Source organism: Callithrix jacchus, chromosome 5 (assembly GCF_049354715.1).
Source record: "Callithrix jacchus isolate 240 chromosome 5, calJac240_pri, whole genome shotgun sequence".
Taxonomy (NCBI): Eukaryota; Metazoa; Chordata; class Mammalia; order Primates; family Cebidae; genus Callithrix; species Callithrix jacchus.
Genome location: NC_133506.1, coordinates 37,276,153 through 37,301,978, shown reverse-complemented (window position 1 = coordinate 37,301,978; position 25,826 = coordinate 37,276,153). Strand labels below are relative to the sequence as shown.

Genomic DNA, 25,826 nt, shown 5'->3' with positions numbered 1-25,826 from the left:
CCAAGCTCAGTCTCTCCATTTCCTTCCACCATTCTCCATGTCACAGGGTCACTTGTCCCTGACCCTACTCAGGCCCTGTCCTCTTCACACACTCCAGACCCCTAGCTTTGGGAATGACATTCCAGGTGTCATCCAACCAGCCCAGAACACAGGAGGCTTCCAGTATCTGCTCCCAGAGAGCGTCTTTTGCTCATTAAGCCAACATATCACCACACATAATGACCCTGACACACAGCAAGCTGCCATCTAAAACCACATTTAGCCCCTCATTTATTCATTCAACTTGCATGCTTCTTGTGTACTAGGCACTGTTCTAGGTGCTGGTTATGGAGTCACAGTTTTTTTAAATCCCTTCTTTTATGGAGTTTATATTCTAGAGCAGAAATCAGAAAACTACTTCAAATCTGGCCTGCTGCCTGTTTTTGTAAATAAAGTTGTATTGAAACATTGCCATGCCCACTTGTTTCTATACTGTCTGTTTTCATGCTACAACAGCAGAGTTGAGTAGTTATGGCTGAGACCACCTGGCCCTCAAAGCTGAAGATGTTTTTTTTCTGTCCCTTTATAGGAAAAACATGCTGACCCTCACTCAAGAGAAGCTACTGGAATGCTAGATACAAAGACCCCACTCTGTCACAGCCTGTGTTCTAGAAGCTTATGATGGACCAGGCAACATTTGGGACACCGAGATTCTGCGAGTGGCAATCAAAGAATCTTCACTCATGAAATATTCTAAAAAAGCCAATTATGTGCCCTGCTCTGTGCATGGCATGCATACAAAGGTGAACTTGACCAACAAAATCCTTATCTCCGTGGGCTTCCCAGTCTGGTTGAGGATAAGGTAATAAGCAAAAACACAGCGTTGGGTGATAATAAATGCTATGGAAAAAGCAAGCAGGAGCTGGGATGTGCTTGTAGGGACTACCATCCTGTGTCTCCACAATCCTCTCCCTGTGCAGCTGTTTTGGATACACAGAGACCCTGCTATTGATGTAGTCCTGCTACATTCCATCTGGTTGGGCTTTTGGTCCTGGGCTACTGAGATGTAAACAGTCAATCCCATTGGCCACTTCAGCAGGATCCCTAGGGGACTGGCCTTACATCAAGTCCTAAAGAGGCGGTGCCTACAGATGCATAATACACCTTGTGTGTCCTCTCATCTCCTTTCAAAAGGAGAACAGCTAGATGTGTGTGTGTGTCTAACAATTTAAAGGAAACTTTACTGCTTCGTTTAACTAAAGCATTTTTCCAAGCAAGTTCCCCTGCTCGAGCGTTATTTCTAATTACCATTTTCCTTTCACAGTGTGTTGTGTGGAGCTGCACAGAAGTAAGCTCATGGTGAGCAAGAGCCCCAGGGTGGCAGAGAAAATAAGGCCTTGCTATTAGAGGACTCGGTGAAGCGGCAGTTTTTGTATCTTCCCTGCAGGGGAGAGAAATGGTCCAAAAACTGCACTGTACTGGGCCAGACACGGCTCAGTAGGAGCTGGCTCTGAGATGGCTTTGTAAGGTAAGGAAACACCACTGGCTTTGAGGGATTATGGAAGTTCTATCCAGAAGCTCTACTCAGAACCCCCCAGGACCTTATTTCCTCATGCACGCTTTGTGTTCATTTAACACACATGCAGGGATCGTCACGGTGAGGCTTGGATATGTCAAGCACTTATGTGTGGAATGCAGATATGCCAAGCATTTAGAATGGTGCCTGGAAGATAGTATGTATTCGATAAATCCTGGATTGTTATGAGGATGATATCCAGGTACCACCTTCATGTATTCATTCATTCATTCAACTTTCCAGCAAATATTGATAAGAATCAATCATGCCCAAGACTACTGGAAATACAGAGATGAACAAAATAAGGATGGATATGACTTGTCCAGAAATGAGGTGTAGGATCGGGGAGAGGGAGGGCTAAAGGTTCACAACACCATCTTGTAAATAGTTTCACAACACTGTCTTAGAAAGATGATATTGTCATTCACTGAGACTAGGAAGCAAGGAAAGGTCTGCACTGGAAGGGATTGGGTCATGAGTAGATTTGGAAGCATGATGAGTACAGATGTCTGCAGATATCCCAACAGAAACATTCACTGGGCAACTGGGTATATGGGCCTGGGACTCCAGGAAAAGCTTGGAGAAGCCTGGTCACTCCTAAGCTGTGGCTTAAGGCTGCCTGAGCATCTCCTCCTGCAGATCTAGCCTGGAGGAGGCCAGTGAGAGGTTACCAGGGTCTTGAGGGTCTTAGCATAGATTAGCTTTTAGAGTGTCATTATTTACTTGAAGACCAAGGGCACCAGTTAGTGTTGGGCCACTGACCAAGAAACAGGTGGACCCAACTGTTAGGCCACATTTTATGAGTCTGTGTATACATATATATCCCTTTGTTGTGCATGTATATATATATGTCTAGAGAAATGTACCCAGCCCCCACTCATGCCTGGAGCTGGCTTGGCTCACAGGAAGGACAGGGGTCTCCTCTGCCAAGGCCACAGGCAGTCCCTTCCCTGGGGTCCCTCTCCTCAGACAGAAACCCAGCCCCTCCTTCTAGCCTCTGCTCCTTCCTTCTTGCTCACATGCTGTGCCAAGGACAGTCCCAGGGCCCCAGGCACAGAGGCAGGGACTGGAGTCTTGGCAACAGGATGCTGGCTCAGACTGCTTCAGTGTGGGCTGCCTCCTCTGGCTTTATTAGTCGTCTTTTAAAATAGACTTTTCCATTTCAAACACCTCCACTTACCACTTGCTGCTCATCTTTCGGCACATCCACTGTGTTTCCCTGTCGTATGAATATGCTACACGGAGTATCACAGACATGCTGACTGTTTGTGAAAGAGCAGCCTCTTGAGAGAGAGTTTTCTTTTCCTCTTTTACTTATGTCACTTTCCAGCTGGCCCTTTTCTTTTTGAAAGGTGAGCCTCCGATTATTGATTGTTCAACCATTAATTTTAACATCCTGATCACACTTACCGGACTGAGGCAGGCAGCATCTTCAGCTGATCATGCAGGTCAACCTTCTCACTTTGCGGATGAAGCAGCTGTGTCTCAGAGATGGAGCTCGGCTTCTCTGAAGTCACACAACCAATGAGTGGCTGAGCTGGGGCTGAAACATGAACCAGTTAATGTTGCAGTGTGAGGATTTAACAGCAGTGATAGCGTTGATAATAATTTATATGTATCACACTGTTCCTGTCTGCAAAGCATAAACTTAGTTCTCAGATCTCAATACCCTCCATGTTCTACTGGGTCCCATGCATGGTTGTCCCCTTCTTCAAAAGCCAGATGTCCACTCCACCTACTTCTGGAATTCTAAGCACTATCATCCTGTAAGGATAAATTGCCCATGATGACATTTGAGGCTCATCAAGGGGAAATGAGCCCTTTTGGAGAGCCTCATGTCAATCCTGAAGTCATCCTAGGGCTAACTCTGCAGTCAGGCCCCTCCACCTCCCCAGACACCACCTCTCCCTCCTCTTCCTGGCGGCTGTGTTTCCCCTGGGGTGGCAGGATGGCACTTGCTTCCTCCAGAAAACAATGAGATGTCTTCCCATGATGAGTGTCAACACCGCAAGACACAGAGAAAGTGTTTCATCCAACCCTCCTGCTGTAAAGATCAGGAAGCAGAGGCCCAGAGAAGGGAAGGGACTTGCTCAAGATGACATTGCTTTGACATGAGAAACTACCTCAATCAGTTGTCTATTGACCTCTGTAGTCTAAACACTCAACACTAAATATGCTGGGTACTCTCTGGCTCTGGCTAAATGCTAACTTGAGCATGGTTTGTTTCCTGTCTTGTTAAATTAAAATGATCCCATGGGGAGCAGCAATAAAAGCATAGGACAATAGCAACTCACCCACCTCACCCTCTGCATGGTCCAGCTCCATGATTCTCAATCCTGACTATGAATCAGAATGCCCCATGGTGCTTTAGAAATATTCTGATTCGTAGGCCCTGCCATAGATTGAATGGATCAAAGCCCCCAGGAAGTGGGGCCCTGGCATCTGTATGTCTTCAAAGCTGCACAGGTGATTCTAACAGGCCAGCAACAGGTGGACCTGATGGCCAAGAATCACATCAGCAGGTTTAGTCTTTGTGATTGAAATGGAATGTAATAATTATGTTTTTGAGCTTTAAAAGCTTAATTCTGATATAATTAGAACATGAAGCTGAGAGAATGTGAAAGGTTTCTGACCAGAGGAGCTCTTTCTGAGGCGCACCCAATACACAGCAGGCAAGCTGGAAACAACTCCCTTCACCACGACTTGCAAAAAGAACACATCAGACTACATACCCATGACGTCACAATATGCCTCATTAGTGAAAACTATGAATGCACAGGTATGAAAAGAACTATTTTTATTTGCAAATTAAGAACATAGGTGGTAAATAATAAAATTACTGATCAAAATTAATCTTAGTCCTCCAGGTGGTTTTTGCCTTCATTATCTCTAGGACTAACTCCCAAAATCCAATCTGTCCTCACATCAAGTAGAAAGTCTAAGTCTCAAAGTCAAAGTTCTTCTGAAGGACAATAGGTTTATATGGAAGCTAGAAGGGCATGAGGAAAGGCATAAAATAAAACAGGGGTTCCTGTGAGACTCAGGATAACTGTGCTCTGGACTCCATCCCCATCCTCACCTAGACATTCACTCTTAGTGCACAGCTAAGAGGGGAAAAGGTGGCAAGGGTACAAGAGCATCCTCAAAAGTGACAATTCAATAATGAAAAATGGGCTGGGCCCAGTGGCTCATGCTTGTAATACTAGCACTTTGGGATGCCAAGGCAGGCAGATCACCTGAGGTCAGGAGTTCGAGACCAGCCTGGTCAAGATGGCGAAACCGCATCTCTGCTAAAAATACAAAAATTAGCCAGGTGTGATGGCGCTTGCCTGTAGTCCCAGCTACTTGGAGGCTGAGGCAGGAGACTCGCTTGAACCCAGGAAGCAGAGGTTGCAGTGAGCCGAGATTATGCCATTGCACTCCAGCCTGGGGAACAGAGTGAGACTCCATCTAAAACAAACAAACAAAAAATGTACTGCCTGATGAGAGAGGAGGAGGGGTAGAGGCATTCAGCCCTAAAGCTAAAAAAGAATAATTAAAAGTTAAGGAATGTTTTCAGCTATTTTAAGAAATATAAGACAGTAAATGTTCGGATTTCCCCTGAAATGAAAAGGGCACCTGTTCTGCTTCAGTGAGAGGAAAATAAAGGTAGAAATCAGCATTGGTGGAGGCTTAAATACTTTTCTGGCTCTGTATTATATTTGTATCTTTTATATTCATCCTCTGCTTCTGACTCAACTATCGGCCCAGCTACATTCAGGAGTAGTTATAAGAATCCCCATTGTGAGGATGAGGAAAGTGATGTGTTTTTACTGCTTTATGTTTTGTTTGTTTGTTTAGAGATAGGGTCTTGCTCTGTTGCCCAGCTAGAGTACAGTGGCATGGTCATAGCTCACTGCAGCCTAGAACATCTGCACTCAAGCAATCCTCCCATCTCAACCTCCTGAGTAGCTGGGACTACAGGCATGTGCCACCACATCTGGGAGAAATGATTTCTGAAGTGGTCAAGACCCTCCCAAGATCCAGCAAGCAAGGAGAATATGCAGATTTACAAGAAAAAAACAAGCAAACAACCCCATTCAAAAGTGGGCAAAGGATATGAACAGACACTTTTTTCAAAAGAAGACATATATGAGGCCAACAAACATATGAAAAAATGCTCATCGTCACTGGTCAATAAAGAAATGCAGATCAAAACCACATTGAGATACCATCTCACGCCAGTTAGAATGGCGATCATTAAAAACTCTGGAGACAACAGATGCTGGAGAGGATGTGGAGAAAAAGGAACACTTTTACACTGTTGGTGGGAGTGTACATTAGTTCAACCATTGTGGAAGGATGTAGAAATAGAAATTCCATTTGACCCAGCAATCCCATTACTGGATGTTTATCCAAAGGATTATAAATCTTTCTATTATAAGGACACATGCACACGAATGTTCATTGCAGCACTGTTTACAATAGCAAAGACCTGGAACCAACCCAAATGCCCATTGATGATAGACTGGACAGGAAAAATGTGGCACATATACACCATGGAATACTATGCAGCCATAAAAAAAAGATGAGTTCATGTCCTTTGTAGGGACATGGATGAATCTGGAAACCATCATTCTCAGCAAACTGACACAAGAACAGAAAATCAAACACCACATGTTCTCACTCATAAGCAGGTATTGAACAATGAGAACACATGGACACAGGGAGGGGAGCATCACACACTGACGTCTGTGGAGGGGGTCTAAGGGAGGGACAGTGGTGGGTAGGGAGTTGGGGAGAAATAACATGGGGAGAAATGCCAGATATAGGTGATGGGGATGGAGGCAGCAAACCATATTGCCATGTATGTACCTATGCAACATCCTGCATGTTCTTTACATATACCCCAGAACCTACAATGCAATTGTATACACACACACACACACACACATATATATATATATATTGATGGAAACCAAGGTTTATGTGCCAGACACTAGGCTATTATGTTGGTACAAATGTAATTTCTTTGAGTGGCATGACTTTTAATGGCAATAACTGCAATAACTTTCTCCAACCTAATAAAAGTTTATATCCATTATGCCATTTGATTTTCATGATAAACTTGTGAAGTGATACTATCCTCCATTTCACAGATGAGAAAGCTGAGGCTTGGGGAAATTAAGTAACTTGCCCAAAGTCACACAGTAAGTGTTAGAAGCAGTCTTTGAACCCAGCACTAATCCAGAAGCCTGTGTTATTTCCACAGTGCAATGCATCTGCAGGAGTTAGGAAGGAGCACCAATATGGAATGGTTGGTGTGGGAGTAGTCAATGGTGCAGGTACAGACTGGTCATCTGAAGGTCAGAAATGGCTCAAACTAAAGGTCAGGGAAATTAGTGAGGGTGTTGATAATAACAAGGTGTCTCCTCAAATTGGATGATTTTAGGAAACTTTACTGAAAAGTCCATTTACAAGGATAGAGGCAGAATGTAGGAAAACCACAAAGAATAATGCTGAACTTCAGGAACAATAACGGAGAATGCTCTTACCCACAGGAGCTGTATCAGTCTGTTCTCACACTGCTAATAAAGAGATACTTGAGACTGGGTAATTTATAAAGGAAAGAGCTTTAATTGACTCACAATTCCACATGGTTGGGGAGGCCTCACAATCATGGCAGAAGGCAAGGAAGAGGCAAATGCACATCTTGCATGGTGACAGGCAGGAGAGCTTCTGCAGGGGAACTCCCATTTATAAAACCATCAGATCTCCTGAGACTTACTCATTCCCATGAGAACAGTATAGGGGAAACTGCCCCCATGATTCAATTATCCCCTCCTGGACCTGCCCTTGACACGTGGGGATGATTACAACTCAAGGTGAGATTTGGGTGGGGACACAGACAAACCATATCATTAGCCTAGAAGGAGCAAAGGGAGGAGGAAGTTACTGGAAGCTGGAGCAGGAGTGCCATGGGGAGAGGACCAGCTACCAGGAGCCTACATCCTGTGGAGACACAGGAAGGCAGGCAGGGGAATAAGGCTCCCTCCATCACTCCTCCCCTTCTCTTGGATCTGCTGCTGATGCCAACCAGCTGAATCCATCTGGAACCCAGAAGGAAGGGAGCCCAGTGGTGCTCCATACAGTCAGCCTCCCTAGCACAGAGCCTGGTTTTTAAGGGTAGACAGTGGATCAAGAGGAACAAACAGAAGAAGTTCACCCTCCCACTGTCATGTAGAAGCAAAAATCCATAGAGATCCAGATTCAGACCAATGGGAGCAGTCATGGGAGCTAGATTTCAGATCCCAGTCTGCTGCAGAGAGCTTCCTGGGATGAGATCTTCATGCCAAGAGGCTCCTTTCAAGGGCTCGAGTCTCACACTCTGTGGTTATGGCTTCAACTGCCTTAAAGACTCAGTTCTCAGACCAAGCACATGATAACTGCTCCCTGCTCCTCCTCCCACCCTTGCTGCCTTCCTACCTTCCGAAAACATACTGGCTATAAGCAGAGGTTTTGATCTAGATTCAAATCCTGGCTCCAACTCTCACCAGTAATCTGTTATGGAACAAGTTATTGAATTTCCCCCTTCCTCAGTTTCCTCATCAGTAAAATGGGTATAAGGACAGCGCCTCTCTTAGTGGAGTGCTATAAAGAATGAATAGCATGGTACCTGGCACACACCAAGAGCTCAAAAATTATTAGCAATTATAATTATTGTGAGTCTCTCCACAAACATCTATTGGGCTTCAGGCTATGCGCTAGGGGGAAAGTTGTCTGTAATCTTCGTAAGCTTCTGATAAATGCCTGCACAGGGATGTACCAGCGACCATTGCCAAATATAAGGAGAAGTGCTAATGGGCAAGTATAAGGAGCCTCTGAAGACGGACCCCAAGACTCCAGCCATAAATCAGAAGGAAGCCAGAGGCTGAGAAGAGCAAGTGAAAGGCAACAATTACTAAGTTTATGTCAAAAATGTATGTGAACTTGGAGTGGCCAAACAGCAAAGGATGCATCTCCAGCCTCCCTCAGCAGCTGTGACTGAGGAATGTTGATCGATCACAAGCAGCAGCCATGGAATTCAGCCACCACTTCACCTGGAAATTTCTGGGTTTTGTTTTGCATCCTGGAGCCAAGCAACCCTTCCCAGAGAAGTGAGAGACAGCATTCCCGGGCATTTCAGAGAGGCATCTTTGCAAACGATATCAGCAGAGTCCATTGGCATAAAAGTTGCTGCATTTGGGTGAATCACTTCAGGAGCAAACAGGAACAGAATCAGCTAAAATAGTTGGCAAGACTTTTAAGAAACCAAACTGTAAGAAAAATTGTCACATAGATTAAGGTATCTCTGCAATTGTTTTATCCACGGTCCTGCTATAAGGAAACAGTTTGTCAATATCCCCACCAGGGAAGCAATGTAGATGGGGACACTTCTCATCTAGAGGACCATGTCCTGGAGCTTCACTGGGAATGGAGATGCTGTGCTCTAACTTAGCTTTCTAGTCAGCAGAACCAAAAGTGGAGTGGGGCAAGGAGGGAACTGGGTCCAAAGCACACCACCTATATGAGTGGTCCAGGGAGGACACCAAACAAGGTGGAGTGTAGGGGTGCAGGTGCAGAGTAGGTTCCAGACCACAGGTGTGTGTGTCCAAGACTGGAGCAAACACCCACGGTGCAGGAGGCCAAAGAAAGGGTCTCCTAGTTTCTGCAACCATGGGCATAAAATTACTAGGAGAATGTGAATGCAATAAGCAGACAGTGACCAAGCTGATGTGTTCCAGCATGGGCCATTGCAGGAGTTCATGCATTCATTCAGCAAATATGTATCAATCTCCTACACTACATCAGCTATTTTAGGCAATCAGTATATAGCCATGAACAAAACCAACTTGATTCCCACCCTCGTGGAACTTATATTCTAGCAATGGGAGATGGATATAACCAAATGAACTAGTAAGTATATGACTCCAGGTAAAGACAAGTACTATGCAAATAAACAAAGTAGGTTATGGGGAAAGAGACTGATGAGGAGGGAGAGTAAAAATAGGAAGACTCCAGCCTTTCCCTTTCTCCTCCAGGGAAGGGAACCCTAACATTGCAACATGTAGGCTGCTCACCAAGACACTGATTGGGTCTAACCCGCTAATGGAGTTGCTTGCTTTAATATGAATATTTTTCCCCTCTCTTTTCTCTCTCCTATCCAAGCAGCAGGAATAGCAAGTAACTGAAGGCACAACCTCTCGGAGCAACACTCAACTAGCCTTCCTGCCTCTCTCTTCCATGCATGTGTCTTGGGCAACAAGGTGCTCTGCTAGGCAGGTCTTGCTTGGTCAGAACATGTCGTGTCTGCCAATCTACTCGTCTCTTCTGCAGGCAACTCTGGTGCAAAGAGAAGTAAGGCTTAGGTTTGGGTGTAAAACAAGACAAATGGAGACTAAAAAGGAACGGGCAGCCAGGACAGCAGTGATGACCAACTTCAACCTGATTTAACTTGTTGAGGGAAAGGGATATTCTACATAGTCCCACCCAGTTCATGAGCCATTCCTTGCTTTGGGTTTGGGGACTCAAGCCTAGTCAATAATAACATGGCTGTCTTCATCCATTTTGCATTGCTACAAAGGAATATCTGAGACTGAGTAATTTGTTAAAAAGAAAGGTTTATTCGGCTCATGATTCTGCTGGCTGGAAGGCTGGGCATCTTGTGAAAGCCTCAGGCTGCTTCCACTCATGATGGAAGGTGAAGAGGAGCAGGTATGTGCAGAGATCACATGGCAAGAGGGGAAGCAAGAATGAGAAAGGGGAAGTGTCAGGCTCTTTTTAACCACCAGTTCCCACAGAAACTAAAAGAGCAAGAACTCACCACCAGCCACCACCCAAAGAGGAAATTAATCTATTCATGAGGGGTGTGCCCCCATGGCTCAGACACCTCCTATGAGGTCCACCTCCAACACTGGGGATAAAATTTCAACGTGAGATTTGGAGGGACACACATCCCAACTGTGGCAATGGCAGTTCTCTGCCACTCACCATGTATGTCCGTCAGCTATGGTTGCCTGACAAACACCCATGAATCTCAGTAGAGTACAATAAGCATTTATTCTGCTCATGTTCCTGTGGGTTGGGGGTTCTGCTGATCTTGGCTGGGTTTAGACGGGAATGAATGAACAGCCCTAGGCTGAAGGTCTGGAGCAGTCTGCTGCACTGTCTCCAGGGTCTCTCATCTTCCTCAGACCAGAACATGTCCTTTTCATGATGAAGGCAGAAGGACAAGAGACCAGCAAAAACGCCCAAGACACCTTATAGCCTTAGGCTCAGAACTGGCACATGGTTGCTTCTGCCCATACTCCTATGGGCCAAAACAATTTGCACAACTAAGTTCCAACTCAAAGAGCAGGGACCTGCATCTACCTTTAGTGGAACAATTGCAAAGGCGCCTGGCAAAATAAGTGGAAACATGAAGGGGTGAAGAAATAAGAAGCACCATTCCTCCTGCACACACCTCTCTTGGAAACACCCTAAGGAGTAGTGGCATGGTCCGGGGATAAAGAGATCTTTCTTGGGCACCCACCTCCCATTTGAGGTCATCTTTGACTAGGGTTTGCCAGTAAGGAAGCAGTGACTCCTTATTGACAGTTTTTTAAAGCCACCATTCACTGTGCACTTACTGTCTGCTAGTCCTCATTCTAGATGTTTTACATGAACAAATCCATCTTCATCCTCATAAAAACCATTTGATATGGGTTCAATAACTGTCTTTATTTTGAAGATGAATAAATGAAGGCACAAGAAGGTGAAATCAATTGTTTAAGGTCATAAAGCTGGTAGGCACTGGAGCCAGGATGGGGATCCAGGCAGTCAGGCTCCAGCACATACCCTCCTAACTACACGAAATAAGGCCTTTGCCACAGAGACTATGGCCTGATCACACGCATTCCTAGTCAGTCCTGTGCCCCTTCCACAAGCTCAGTGGATGCTCATAAATGAAAAAGGCTTTAAACATTGCGAGGGGAAGGAGTAGGCTTAAAGGTGGGACCCAGCTTGACACACAGAAGTTGCTGGTTAGTAGGGGCAGGAGCTCAGATCAGCGTAGCTAAGCTAGGGCCAGGGAGGCAGGGAGAATACACAGAAAAAGCCTTATCAGGGACTCTGGAGGAAGGAAGGCTAAGAGAAAGGCTGAGTGGACTCCAGTGGCTAGAAAGAGGGCTCCAGACTAAAAGGAGGCTTGATTTTGAGACTTCACACAGCTTGCCTTGGCATCGTTTGTCTCTCTAAATGGGTAGGACCTGGAGTTCTTTGTCTAATCCATACTAGGAGTGAGGGCACAGTGAGAGACAACATGGGAGAAAGCAGGTGCCCTGAGGCCTCATCTCAGGCAGCCCAAGAATTTCAGTGGTAAATTTAAAGACAGAGAGACAGCGAGTCCCCTGAGGTGCATTGCTGGCTCATATTCAACCTGTCACTCACTTCAGTTACTCTCCTTATTTTCTGTTATGATAAACAATGATAACAGCTTACTCAGTAAGCATTTTATGAGACAAGCCATTTTCAGACACAGGGATTGCATCTGACACACATGAAAACCCCACATGGGAAGCAGCTCATTTCAAATATGTTACTGGGGCTCAGAGAGGTTAAATGGCTTGCCCAGGACTGTGCAAATTAATTCGAATTAGAATCAACATCTTCACCTTCTTACCTCTGCACCATCTCCACATCTTTCCCTATAAGGAAGGAAAGCAGAATTAATCAGGCTTCAGTCTCTTAAGAGAAGTTAGTACTTTAAGTCTGTATCAATCATTCACACTTTAGTATGATGTATTTCCAGTCTAGAGTAGAAGGCCTGGATGTGGCAGAAAGGTGCAACAAGGGCTCCACCTAGGGGTGGAAGGGAAGCAATGCAGTGAACATCAAAACACCGTAATTCCACCCAGTCTCTATTTATCCCTCCTTTGGGACTCAATTGTTGGAACGAAGCTCACAGAGGTCCAGAACAAGGCAAAAGATGTAGGATGAAGTCACTGAACAAGTAATAATTATTAAGATCCATCCAGGTGCAGGTTGCTGTGCTGAGCACCCAGGAGAAGCCAATGAAGCTTCCCTTCTAGGATAAAGAGAAAGGCAATAAATAAGTACACAGCTAAGAATGTGACAGCGATGGATGATACAAAAATAATGACACGTCATAATAGGATAGAGAGTTTTGAGGGCTACAGGGCAGGGTTACAGTTCTGGGAGTCAGGTAAGGCCTCCTAAGAATATGCCATTGGTGTGAGACTTGAATAAAGAGAAGATGCTAAGCTTGCCGGTATCTAGCTGATTGGAAAAACAAGGTCAAGATTCAACAATGCAAAAAAATTATAATGGCAACAGCGGTAACAACAGTAGAGTAACAGCACTAATTGCTAACACTTCTGTAGCTCCTATTATGTGATGGTATGATTCGAAGTCATTTACACACAGCACATCATTTGATTTTCACTACAATCCTGTGAGGAAGGTATTATATTATCACAATCCCCATTTTGCAGATGAAGGAACTGAGGCACAGAGATTAAGTGATTTGTCTGAGAGCAAGTAAGAACCAGAAGGAAACAAAGTTGCTGGGTAGTCAGTGATTAAGTCCCAGGGTCCCAACACTAGGTCCTAAAAGGCAAGATGGCCAAAGAGCCAACAGCTGAAAGTGGGGGTAACTGGCAGCATTTTCCAGACTGTGAGCAGCACCATCCTAGGCTCAATGCCAGGAATCTGAATTGGCTGCAGCAACCTGAGTCATGATATCCCTGAGTGAGAGCATTTAGCACCCAGCTAATTCATAATGCTTCAAAGATGCCCCACCTCTGAGGGCAAAGGAGAGAGAGTGAAGCAGAGCACTGCCTGGTTTCCTCGTGCATTTGAGCCACAACATGGGTTTTCTATACTGCCAACACCTGTCTCTTCCGTGCTCCATGGAGGATAATAGCAGAAACCAGCTGAGGTTTCAAGGTTGAAGCTTTATACGCTGGAAAACAGGTTTTCATTGGTTATATATTTCTTGTAATGTCCTCAGTTCTTCCAGGAACTAAAGTCACTCTAGATTTATGGGCCAGGGACTGAGCAGCATTGCCAGAAACATGTGTGGGCCTGTGAGAGATGTATTTGTGCATGAGCTTTTCTGGAGATAATGGTTAAAAGTGAGTTCTTGAGTTTCAAGTAGACTGTCCCTTACTAACTGTGATCTGAACAGTTCACTTAACCTTTCTATGCTTCAGTTTCACCATCTGCAAAATGAAAATAACAGTGTTACCCAACTACTTTACCTTAATCAGCTATTGCTATGATGATGCCAGGTATCAAACAACTCCAGAATCTCAGTGGTTGACCGCGGCACGCATTTACCTCTCACTCACAGGCCTGTATGCTGCCTCAGACTGCAGGTTAAATCCCTGTCATTTCCATGTGTCCCTCATTTTAGGATGAAGGGAACCAGTTATTGGGACAGGCCAGTTCCACAGCCAGTTGCAGGAGTTCAAGAGGGCTGGCCAAATCACCTGAGCACGTTTCCAGCTTTGGGTTGGACCTAGGGCACATTGCAGCCCACACATCCCAACAGCTGAAATCAATCACATGGCCAAACTCAAAGTCAGAGGGGTGAGAAAGTATATCCCACCCACACAGAAGCCATGACAAGACTGGGGAGGGGTTCCAGTTATTACTGATGTGTAAAATTTTACCCCAAAACGTGGAGGCCCAAACCAATCACTGTTTCGTTCTTGATTGCATTGGTTGGAACTTGAGGAAGGCTCAGCCAGGCAGTTCTCCCTTGCACCCATTCTTGTGATTGCAGTCGGGTGGCAGCTGGGCTTCAGCCACCTGCAGGCCCCACTGGGCTGGACATCCAAGGTGGCTCCCTGTATGGCTGTCACTTAATGTGAGTAGTTGACTGTTGGCCAGGGTGCCTACACTGTGGCCTCTCTAGCATGGAAGTCTCCGTTTAGTGAAGTTAGAATTCTTACATGGTGCCTGTGTCCCCTGCGGTGAACGTCCCAGGAGATCAAGGCAGAAGCCACGGGGCTTTTTCCAATCTAGCCTCTGAAGTCACGTAACATCAATTCCACTGCATTACTGGTAACAAGCAAGCCAGTAAAGTTGAGCCAGATACAAGAGGAAGAAAGAAAGACCCCACCTCTCAAGTGTCAAATAATTTGCATGGTTTTAAACCATCACAGAAAGAAAGGGAGAAAAATGCATAAATAACACTGTCTATACCACCCATAAAGTCATTGCAGTGATCATATGTGTAAAGTACTTAGCACACTGTGTGGTACAGAGTAAGCCCTTAATAAATGGTAACCACAGATATCAGAGTCCTTGGATGGAGATTCCAGGTGATCTGTCTATCAGGCTTGTGAACTCAGTCAAGATAGCTGGTATACCTTGTTGAGGCCAAACGGGAATGGCATTGGAGCTATTATTTGCTGCTCATCTACAAGGTGTAAAGGGCTTTTGAGGCAGTCTACATCCAGTATTTCATTTAATATCTACAAGCTTGTGAGGCCATACTGTTGTCATCCTTATAATTCTGAAAACTCTCACATCTACCCATCACCCTTAAAAAGGTTGTAAATATGCTGTTGTGGGACACTGGTTAAGCATCTTCCCTCCCTACCCTCAACTCTCCTCCCTGGTTTAATGGTCCATACCACTAGAAGCCCACTCATCTCTTGGATTTTTTTTTTGATGAGTTTTTTTGAATTTGCTCATCTCTTTGTCACAGTCATAATCCCACTGAGTAAGTCATTCTGGTCCCACTTGCATGTCACTGAAAACTCCTTAAAGACAAGGAGCATGTCTGATCTATCTCTGAACCCCATGCCCAGGGCAGAGCCTGGTCCAGAGGAATGTGAACATTTTCCATTTCTTCTTTCAGATCCATTCACCATCTTTCTGTAACTGGATGGACCTCATCAACGGGTTCCCTTAACCTTGGCTTCTTATTAGGTTTGACCAGAAGGGAGTCCTGCCGGGGGCGGGGGGGGGGGGGAGGTCAGAGGTAGGGAAGAGAGTAGTCAGGGTGTTTATGCCCCCAGCTCCCTCTTTGCAAGGTTGCTGGGTCTTGCTGTGTCTTCCAACTGAGGGGGCTGGCTCCTCCCCTAACCTGCTCTCCATGATGCTCTCCCACCCAGGATCCCATATCCAGGATCTGCTCCTGCACCCTGCCCTTGGACTTAGGGAGAGGAACATTATTTTAGCTTTGCGTTCTGCACTATTCCTTATGGTTTTCTATACCTTGCCCATGCATTTGCAAATAACCCTTTTACTTTATTTAACCTGTTTATTAATTTATCTTTGGATTAACCTAATTGAAATGTGCCATCTGCATCCTATGGACCCTGACTAGTATAGCGAAGCTCAGGAAACAGGTACCAGACATGTGTCTTTCAGGCTGCATGGCCTATGACTACAGACTCTCCTGGATGCACAGGTAAGGCCAGAAGACCCAGGACACTACAGAGGACATAGCCAGCTTTATGGGTGAGCAATTCAACTGCTGAGTTGATCGCTGTCCAGAGCTTTCAAACTTCCACTTAGGGATACAGGCTTCTCTTTCCAGATGCATCAGTGACAGTGAAGATTTCAATTAGAGCCAGGGGGGGCCTCAAGTGCTTGACACATCTCACCAGTGGTAGTAAGCAGGCAGGTACCACAGTTCCCTGAGGTTCATCAGTCTGCCTCCCATAAGCCTAGACAAGCATAGTGAGCCTCTCCCAACCCCTGCAGTCCTTCAGCCCACAGCCAGATGAATGCGTCAGGCTCCCTTACCCAAGAAAACCTCCCAAAGTACGCCCTGGCAGGGGGTGTGATCAGCATCATATCTACTCATGGGCATGGCTAATCTCATTTCCCTGCTCAAATCCCTTTAATGACTCGCACTTGCCCTGCAGTTCAAATGCTGCCTGAGCTGTACTTGAGCTCCTACCCGCCCACTCCAGACTGAATCAGGGTCTCCTGTTCTGCATTCCCATAGCACCCTGCACTCTCCTGCCTGGCTCTTGTCACATTTTCAATTATTCAGTCACTTGTATACTCATCTGTATTCTATGCTCCATCCTAGTGGTCTCGTTAAAACCTAAGCAAGATCATGAAGTCAAATCAGGTCCCCCTTTGGCTCACACTCTGCTGGCTTCCCTGGTCACTCGAGTAAAGATGGTCTTCACAGTGGTCCACAAGGCCCTAACAATCAGTCCCCCATGACCTCCTGCTCCCTGCTTCTCTTTCACTCTGCTCCAGCCGCCGTGACCTCCTTGCAGACCTCCCTGAAACGTGCCAAACACATCCCTGCCTAAGGGCATTTGCATGTGCTGGTTCCTTTGCCTAGAACATTGCTACCCGTGATTCTCCCCGTACCTTTCAATTCTATTCCAACATCACCTCTGAGGTGGACCTTCTCTGGCTACCCCATTTAAAAAGCCCCTACCTTCTCTACTTCTGGAATTCCTTAGTCCCATTCCCTGCTGTACCTTCTTCTTGGTATCGATTCCCAACCAACCTACTTTAAATATTATTTATCTTCTTTATTTTCTGTCTTCTCCCAGCCAACATCAGGCCTTGGGCAGGGATTCCTGTATCTTTATTCACAGCTATATCCCCAGGGCCTAGATTAGGGCTTATCTTAAGGAACTGCTTAATAAATATTCATTGAATGGATAAATAAATGTCTCCACCTACTACACTGTCAGCTTCATGAAGGGGTTATGGAATGGATTTAATCTGGGAAAGAACATATATTTATGCTTCAGGACATGCATAATTCTGTGTCCCCCTGGAAGGTGGGCTGCAGGCAGGAAGTCCAGTGAGGAGGCTGTGGCAAATCCCACGCAGTGAAGGCTGAGACAGGAGTCACAGCAGAGGCATCAGACATGGGGAGGAAAAGACAACTGGAGAGCTGCTCAGGAGGTAGAATCCACAGGGATCCGTGAACAATCAGGGAAGAGAGGAAGGAATGCTGCCCCCTACCACCCAGGTTCCGGCTTGAATGATTTGGTAGACAGTGGTAAAATCATTGGCTCAGTCACAAGAAGAGACCAGTCAGGGGCTAAACCCGGGTAAAAGGATGGGTTGGAAGGATGTGTGCAAGCAGAAACACAACATCAGTCTTTGCAACTGAAGCTTGTCTTAATGCAATACCACACTCAGAATGCCTCTGCCTCCTCACTAGGGTCCATACCCCCATTTTTACCAAACCCAACAGATTTCTCATGAGCAAACAATAAATTATGAGAAAACATGAGGAACTGTCTTTTTTTTTTTTTTTTGAGACCGAGTTTCACTCTTGTTACCCAGGCTAGAGTGCAATGGCGCGATCTCGGCTCACTGCAACCTCCGCCTCCTGGGTTCAGGCAATTCTCCTGCCTCAGCCTCCTGAGTAGCTGGGATTACAGGCGCGCGCCACCATGCCCAGCTAATTTTTTGTATTTTTAGTAGAGATGGGGTTTCACCATGTTGACCAGGATGGTCTTGATCTCTTGACCTCGTGATCCACCCGCCTCAGCCTCCCAAAGTGCTGGAATTACAGGCGTGAGCCACCGCGCCCGGCCTAGGAGGGATTGTCTTTATCAATCTGTACGTTTGTTAAACTGAGAAACCTCAACGGTATTGACATGGATTTTGATTTAAATGATTTTGGATTTGATTGAGGGGGGGATACATGAGAACAGCCAGAATTTTCTTTTAAAAAAAAAAGTGTGTGGGTGGCCAGAGAGGCAGGGAAGAGGGGGACTTGTATATACTAGAATGTCAAGGTGTTGTAATTAAAACAGTCCATTGCTGACGCAGTGAAAGATTAATTCGAGTTCAGAAATAAACATAAGTTCATATGAAAATAGGAAAACAATGGACTTCTCAATAAACAGTGTCATGACAACTGATCAACCACTGTGGGAGAGTTTTAATGCTGAGTCCCAGCCTCCACGGCACAGCAAAACCAACTTCAAGGAGATCAGAATGTTTAATGTTAAAAAAAAAAAAAAAAAAAAACTATAAAAGTACTAGAAGAAACAAGACTAAAATCATTTTTCCCTCTTACGAAAGAAGAAGGCTTCAAAACATAACACCAGAAACAATGCATGGAAAAGTAGAGATACACAGCTACATAAAAATTTAAAACCTCTTTATGACAATAGACACCATGTAGAAGGCCAAAAACATAAATTAAAACCTGGCAAAAAGCATTGATAATATATATTACAAAGGGTTAATAGTCTCAATAAAAAAACAATTTTTGTAAATTAGACTTTTAGCAGCATGGTAGACTGATCCATGACAGAGGCCCCTGTCTACCACTGAAAACCCACAAGGGTGTAGGAATTAAAATAATTAATATTTAAAATATACAGATTTACTCTAAAGAGAGGAAAATCTCTGGAGTGAAAATAAATGAAAGGAGAACTCAAGGTCAGAATGGGAGGTGTTTAACCCATGCCACCTCCTACCAGGAGGTGGGTGCATGGCCTCAATGGCTAGGGACTGGGATTTTAATGCAATCTTTGGGATAGGAGATGTGGTCTTGGATCCTGGTCAGCAACATAATGGAACTGAGACCTTGTGTAAAATCAAGAGCCTAAAATGTCTCCTCCATGGAATGGACTAGAGTAACTCTTCCCGCTGTTCTGGAAACAGCAACGAAGCTTGCACCTGCACGGGGACATGGCTGAAAGCAGGAAGGTTCCATGAGAAGCAGAAGCCCAAAGCCTAGGCCATGCAGTGTAGAGACCAGGCTTAGATATTTGTGTGATGAGAGATTTCAATACCAATAAATTATTATGGGAGGTCATCCCAGGTTGGTGAAGTCTCAAGGGCCTTAGTAAACACAAAATTTTTTTGAAAGAAGCTTCCACAACCCAGGCACGTGGCACTCTGTGGGGGTGGGAGGAGTGAGGGGATTCTCAGAGGTAAACTCCATATCTAAAATTAAATCAATAAGAATAAAAGGAACAAGCAATCCAAACACACAATGCACATGGCCACCAATAAATGTATGAAAAGATCTTCACCCTTAATACTAACGAAAGAAACGCAAATAAAAACGGCATTTATTCACTGCTCAGACTGATAAAGATTTATGAGATTTGCCATTAGCAAAGACACAGGACACACGAGCATTATTTTTTCCCAAAAGTAAATGCTTACTAACTTTATAGCAGGAGACAGCAAACTAAAGGCATGGCATGTGGGCACTGGTTTTCTGGTGCCAGGTTACCCCTGCTGTGCTGCCTATTTTTCTGGTTCTTTCTTGGGTCATACTGTGACTCCTCTTCTAAAGGACCACAGGGGTAAGACTTTCCCAGTCAATGAGGTTCCCTTTTATGACTGATGGCATCTAACAGACTGCGTTTTCTGTTGTTTAATAATTTACTGAGGTAAAACTTATGTAACATAAAACTAGCCATTTTTAAGTGAACAATTTAGTGGCACTTAGTATATTCACAATGTGTGCAACCACCACCTCTACCTAATATCAAAACATTTCTGTCATTCCAAAATCAAATCTCATCACTCCCCATTTCCACATTCCCTTTCTGTCCCTAGAAATCACCAATTGCTTTGTGCCTCTATGGACTTGTCTATTCTGGATATTTCATATAAATGGAACCGTACAATATGTGATGTTGGTGTCTGGTTTCTTTGACCTTAGCATAACGTTTTAGAGGTTCATCCACATTGCAATATGTACCATTACTTTATTCCTGTTATGATTCACACTCCATTGTATGGGTATGTGACAATTTGTTATTCATTCATCTGTTGATGGACATTTAGGCTGGTTCTACCTCTTGACTATCGCAAATAGCCCTGCTATTAACATTTGTGAGCAAGTACTTGTATGATATCTGTTTTTAATTCTTTTGAGTACATAGCTGGGACTGAAATCGTGGGGTCACATAGTAACACTATGTTTAACTTCTCAAGGAGCCACCACACTGTTTTCCACAGTGGCTGAGTCATTTTATATTCCCACTCTCAAAGTATGAAGGTTCTCATTCGTCCACATCCTCAACAACATTTATTATTTTCCCTCTTTCGTTTAAAAATTATAGCCATCCCAGTGGGTATAAAGTGATACCTCATTATAATTCTAGATGCTATTGTAAAAGTAATTGTTTTCCTAATTTCCTTTACAGATGTATATGAACACTCTTAAATGCTGTAGGTGGAAGACAATTTGATAGAACCTTTCTGAAGTCTAACTTGGTAATATATCTAAAAATATACGCATGGCCTTAATGTTCAAAATTAAGAAATTTATTCTAAAAAGATAACCAGACAAAGTGAAACAATCTAGCCACAGAAAGATAAATACCACATGTTCTCACTCCTATCTGGAAGCTAAAAATGTTGATCTCATGGAGGAAGAGAATAGAATGATGGTTGCAAGAGGCTGGGAACAGAATGGGCAGATGAAGGGAGGTTGGTTAATGGATATAAACATACAGTTAGATAGAAGGAACAATTCTAGTGTTCGACAGGACAGTCAGGTGACTGTAGTTAAGAAGAATTTATTGTATATTTCAAAGTAGCTAGATTTGAAATGTTTCCAATATGAAGAAATTTTAAGTATTTGAGATGATATCCTAAAAACCATGATTTAATCATTTCACATTGTATATATGTATCAAAATATCACATGCACCCCATATATGTGTACATTATGTAGCAATAAAAATATATATTACAGATCATAATGTTTAGCCTTTCTTAAAGTTTTTTTAAAGCATCCTTGAATGAACACAGAGGATGTAATGCTAAGTGAGATAAGCCAGACAGAGAAAGACAACACTGTGATCTTATGTATATGCGGAATCTGAAAAAGTAAAATGCACAGAAGCAAAGAGTAGAACAATATTTGCCAGGAGCTGGGGTATGGGGAAAATAGGGAGGTATTGGTCAAAGGGTACAAATTGTTGGTTATAAGATGAATAAGGACCAGGTACAATGACTCGTACCTATAATCCCAGCATTTTGAGATGCCAAGGTGGGAGGATTGCTTGAGGTCGGGAGTTCAAGACCAGCCTGAGCAGCATAGTAAGACCCTATCTCTACAAAAAGTAAATTAGCCAGATGCAGTGGCACACCTGTAGTCCCAGCTACTCAGGAGGCTGAGGTGGGAAGATCACTTGCACCCAGGAGGTCAAGGCTGCAGTAAGCTATGATCCCAACACTACATTCCTGCCTGGGTGAGTGACAGAGCAAGACCCTGTCTCTGGGGGGGGGGGGCGGGGTGGAAGAATAAGTTCTAGGAAATGAAGTGTACAGCATGGTGGCTATAGTTAATAATACTACACTAGACCAGGCACAGTGGCTCACGCCTGTAATCCCAGCATTTTGGGAGGCCGAGGTGGGTGGATCACTTGAGGTCAGGAGTCTGAGATCAGTCTAGCCAATATGGTGAGACCCAGGCTCTACTAAAAATACAAAAATTAGCCAGGTGTGGTGGCACATGCCTATAATCCCAGCTACATGGGAGGCTGAGGCAGGAGAATATCTTGAACCTGGGAGGCGGAGGTTGCAGTGAGCCAAGATCATGCCACTGTACTCCAGCCTGGGTGACAGAAGTGTACTCCAGCCTGGGTGACAGAGTGAGACTCGGTCTCAAAAAATAAAAATGAAAATGAAAAATAACAGAGTGTATCTGAAATGTTCTCACCACACACACACACACACACGGTAACTATGTGAAGTAATGGTAACCACTTGATTGTGGTAATCATTTTATAACATATATATATACCAAATCATCATGTGGTGTACCTTAAATATATACAATTTTTATGTAAGTTTATAAAACTAGTGTGGGCAAGGTACAATTAGATGTTTTTATCAATACATATGCCTTCAAAGATCTAATAAGATGTTTAGCCAAATGTTAATATTGTTTATTTTGAGTAGTCATATTTGAGAGATTGTTTTAAGAGACACTTTAAAAACATTAAAGGAAAGCCATGTTGTGCTTTTGGGTAGGAGGATTTAATATGGTGAAGATTTATTTCTTTCTAAATCTATAAATTTCATACACTTCCAAGTCAGAATCACTAAAGACTTTCTTTAAAAAGCATTTGACAAAATAACTCTAATGTTTATCTAGAAGAATAAACATAATAATAACCAAGATGTGGTTTTACAGAAAAAAATTAAAAAGAAAGAGGAGTTATTGCCCCACTGTATTTTAAATTGTTCAGCAACAAGATGCTACTGGCTGTGTTCATTTTGCTAATAACATGGAGTGTGCTCTCAATAAGTATCTGTAAGATAGAATGAATGACAAATATCCCTAGTTCTCAGAGAAAGGCAACTTTGAACTATGACTGTCAAATTGACAACAATAATAATACTTAATGCAGAGGTGGGTGTGTAAAAATAAAACACAGCTTCGTTGATGAAAGTGTAAGTTGGTACAACCTTTATGGTCAGGCAAATTAGCTACATGTTTCCACATGAATGTAAATGACAACACTATTTTCAACAATACATTTAGAAGCAACCTTTGTCTAGCAATAGGAAATCAGTTAAATTAATTATGGTACATCCATACCACGGAATATGTGATGTCACTAAAAATGATAATGTAGCTAGCTAATACATTTCTTGACATGGAAAAGGCTCACAATATGTTTGAAAGTGAATTTTTTACAAGAGCAGAATTGTCATCTGCTATTTAGCAAGTATTTATAAAGGGCCCTCTGATGGCCTTACACTGATGGGAGTTGGAAACTGGTCAGGGTGCCCCAGGGTTCTATGAGGCTTACTGTCCAGCAGGAGAGAGATACTCTTTCAAAGGGCTGAATATTCTGACAGGAAAAAATGCAGGCTGCTGAGGGATGCCTGACAGAGGACTTAATTTCAGATGGAGAACTCCTGAGTAAGGATGAATAAGGATTGTCCAGGCACAGTGTGGGAGAGGCAGGGGTACACACCAAGTAATAAATGGTTGGGTGGCATTCTCTGAGGAGGTGGAAAAAGTAAGTACGTGCAGGAAGGTCAGAAAAGCAGACCTTCACAGAGGAAGTTAAGGATTTTTATCTTTATCAAAAACACAATAGGAAAAAATGATGAAGAAATTTTGGAAAGGATGTGATCAGTCCAGAATTTTCAGACCACCACTCTGGTTTTTGCTGTAGAGGAGAGAATGACTGCTCAGAAATCAGTATGATTCCATATAAAATATGTATACTATATTTATGTATAGCATATATACTTATGCATATAAATACACCTGCATGTATTATAAGTACATATTATAAGTACACTTAAGTATATTATATAAAAATGTACATATTATGCACATATATACTCAGGTATATTATATATACATTCACCTATATATACATCCATATATACTATTTTACACATATATGTCTATATATTAGATTTATATGTCTACCTGTATTATGTAGACATATAAGCATTTATATGTATACCAATGTATATAAATATATCTCCATGTTATATATACCCATGTAGTATACAAATATATAATCTATTGCATATATTTATATACTTAGATGTGTTTAATACATACCTATATATTATATATGTACACTATAAATATATACCTGGGTATATATTCATATACTGATGAATAGTATACACAGATATCTAGGTAAGTGATATATATATATATATAATATATACTCATGTGTAATATATGCCTATTTACATTACAAATATACTATTTATAATATATAATTTATAATCTGTATATATTTTATATACCAACATATACTATATGTGTAATATATATACTTATATATACCGGTGATATATATATATTTTATATATATACACACACACACACCCCAATGTATATTATATATATATGTATATTATGTATATGCCCTTGTGCAATGCATATGTGTGCATGTGTGTATACCCACATGCATGGATGCCTACATCAAAATGTCAACAGTAGCTAACTTTGGGATGTGAAACTATAGAAAATTACTTTTGTTTTTGTTCTTCTTCATGTTCTGCCTTCCCTCCTAACCTTGTCAGTCAACAGATATTATACGTTTATTACAAAGAAGAAAGGAGAAATAAAAGACAGTTGGAGGCTGGAAGTATATCCATACAGCTCATTTTTCCCTTGGCCAGAACATATCCTTGGCCCTGCAATTATACTCATCTCCTAGAAAGATCCCTGGGTGGGCTCCCATGTGGCCTGAGGCCCCTCCCCTAAAGGACCGTTTAGTGATACACCTGTGTTCTTAGAGGGCAGGTACCTGTAGCCCAACCTCCAGCTCTACTAGCAGCCTGGCTCCCCTGAAAAACAGCAGCCCAGAAGGTCTCAGGAATTAAGTAAGGCACCACAGGAGCCTCAGCCTGCAATGACAGCTGTCACTCTGAGCCAGGAGAGGGGCTCTTCATGGAGACTGAAGCCAGGTCATGAGACACAAACAGGGAACTCGTGAGCCTCAAATCCAGAGGAGAGAACAGGACTTCCAACCCTCATGCTCTCTAAAGAGCCAACTTCTAGGTCTTTGGGTTATGAATGGAGCCAGGAGAGTCCTCAACAGTTCCAGAGCGAGGATGCAGCCCTGTGGTTCACTCACCTCAGCCCCTGTGAGTGCCTGGCAACCAGAAGCCCCAGGAAACAAAAATTCTATCCAGGTCCGAGAAAAGCAGAATTTTATGCACACATTTATTGCCCTCCTGGCAATTTCCAAATGCACTGTCAGTAGAAAATTGTTTCCAGGACACTAAGACTAATCAAAAGCCTGTTCAAAACACATTATGCAGGTACCTAACATAACCACATACATTAGTTTCTTATGGTTTTATGTTCAGTTCAGCACAGACTCCATGCGAGATTTATTGAGCACAGACCCCATGCAAGACACTATGCCAGATGCTGTGGGAGCACACGACAGGTAACACACAGTCCCTGTTTGTCCCCAGCCTTCAGCAGGCATATTCAAGGTGGGGGCTGAGTGTAAGAAGCAACTCACACTGATGACTCTAGTGGAAGGACCACTGCACTCAGGGCTACAACAGAGATACAGCAAGACAGGAAAGCGGGAGGGTGTGACTACTTCTGGCCGGGGAATCAAAAATGGTTTAATGTAGATCTAATTTTTCCTGAGCATCACCTCTATTATCTCATTTAATCTTTATAACAACCATAGGGGAAAGATATTATTATTATCCCCATTTTACAGATGAGAAGAACTGAGGCTCAGAGAAGGTAAGCAGATGGCACCAAGGTAGTCAAGTGTGACTACATCACTTGGGTTCGCTGGATGATATGAGCAGTTCTTCC

General features: G+C 43.4%; 1 long non-coding RNA gene across 2 annotated transcripts in view; it reads right to left on the bottom strand.

Moving 5' to 3' along the window:
* Nucleotides 1–25,826, bottom strand: part of LOC118153980 (uncharacterized) — a 357,355-nt gene that overhangs the window by 142,015 nt on the left and 189,514 nt on the right. For both annotated transcript variants that reach the window (XR_013535179.1, XR_013535180.1), the window contains exon 2: nt 2,966–3,098. This is a non-coding gene — a long non-coding RNA (uncharacterized LOC118153980). The remainder of the gene's footprint in view (nt 1–2,965; nt 3,099–25,826) is intronic.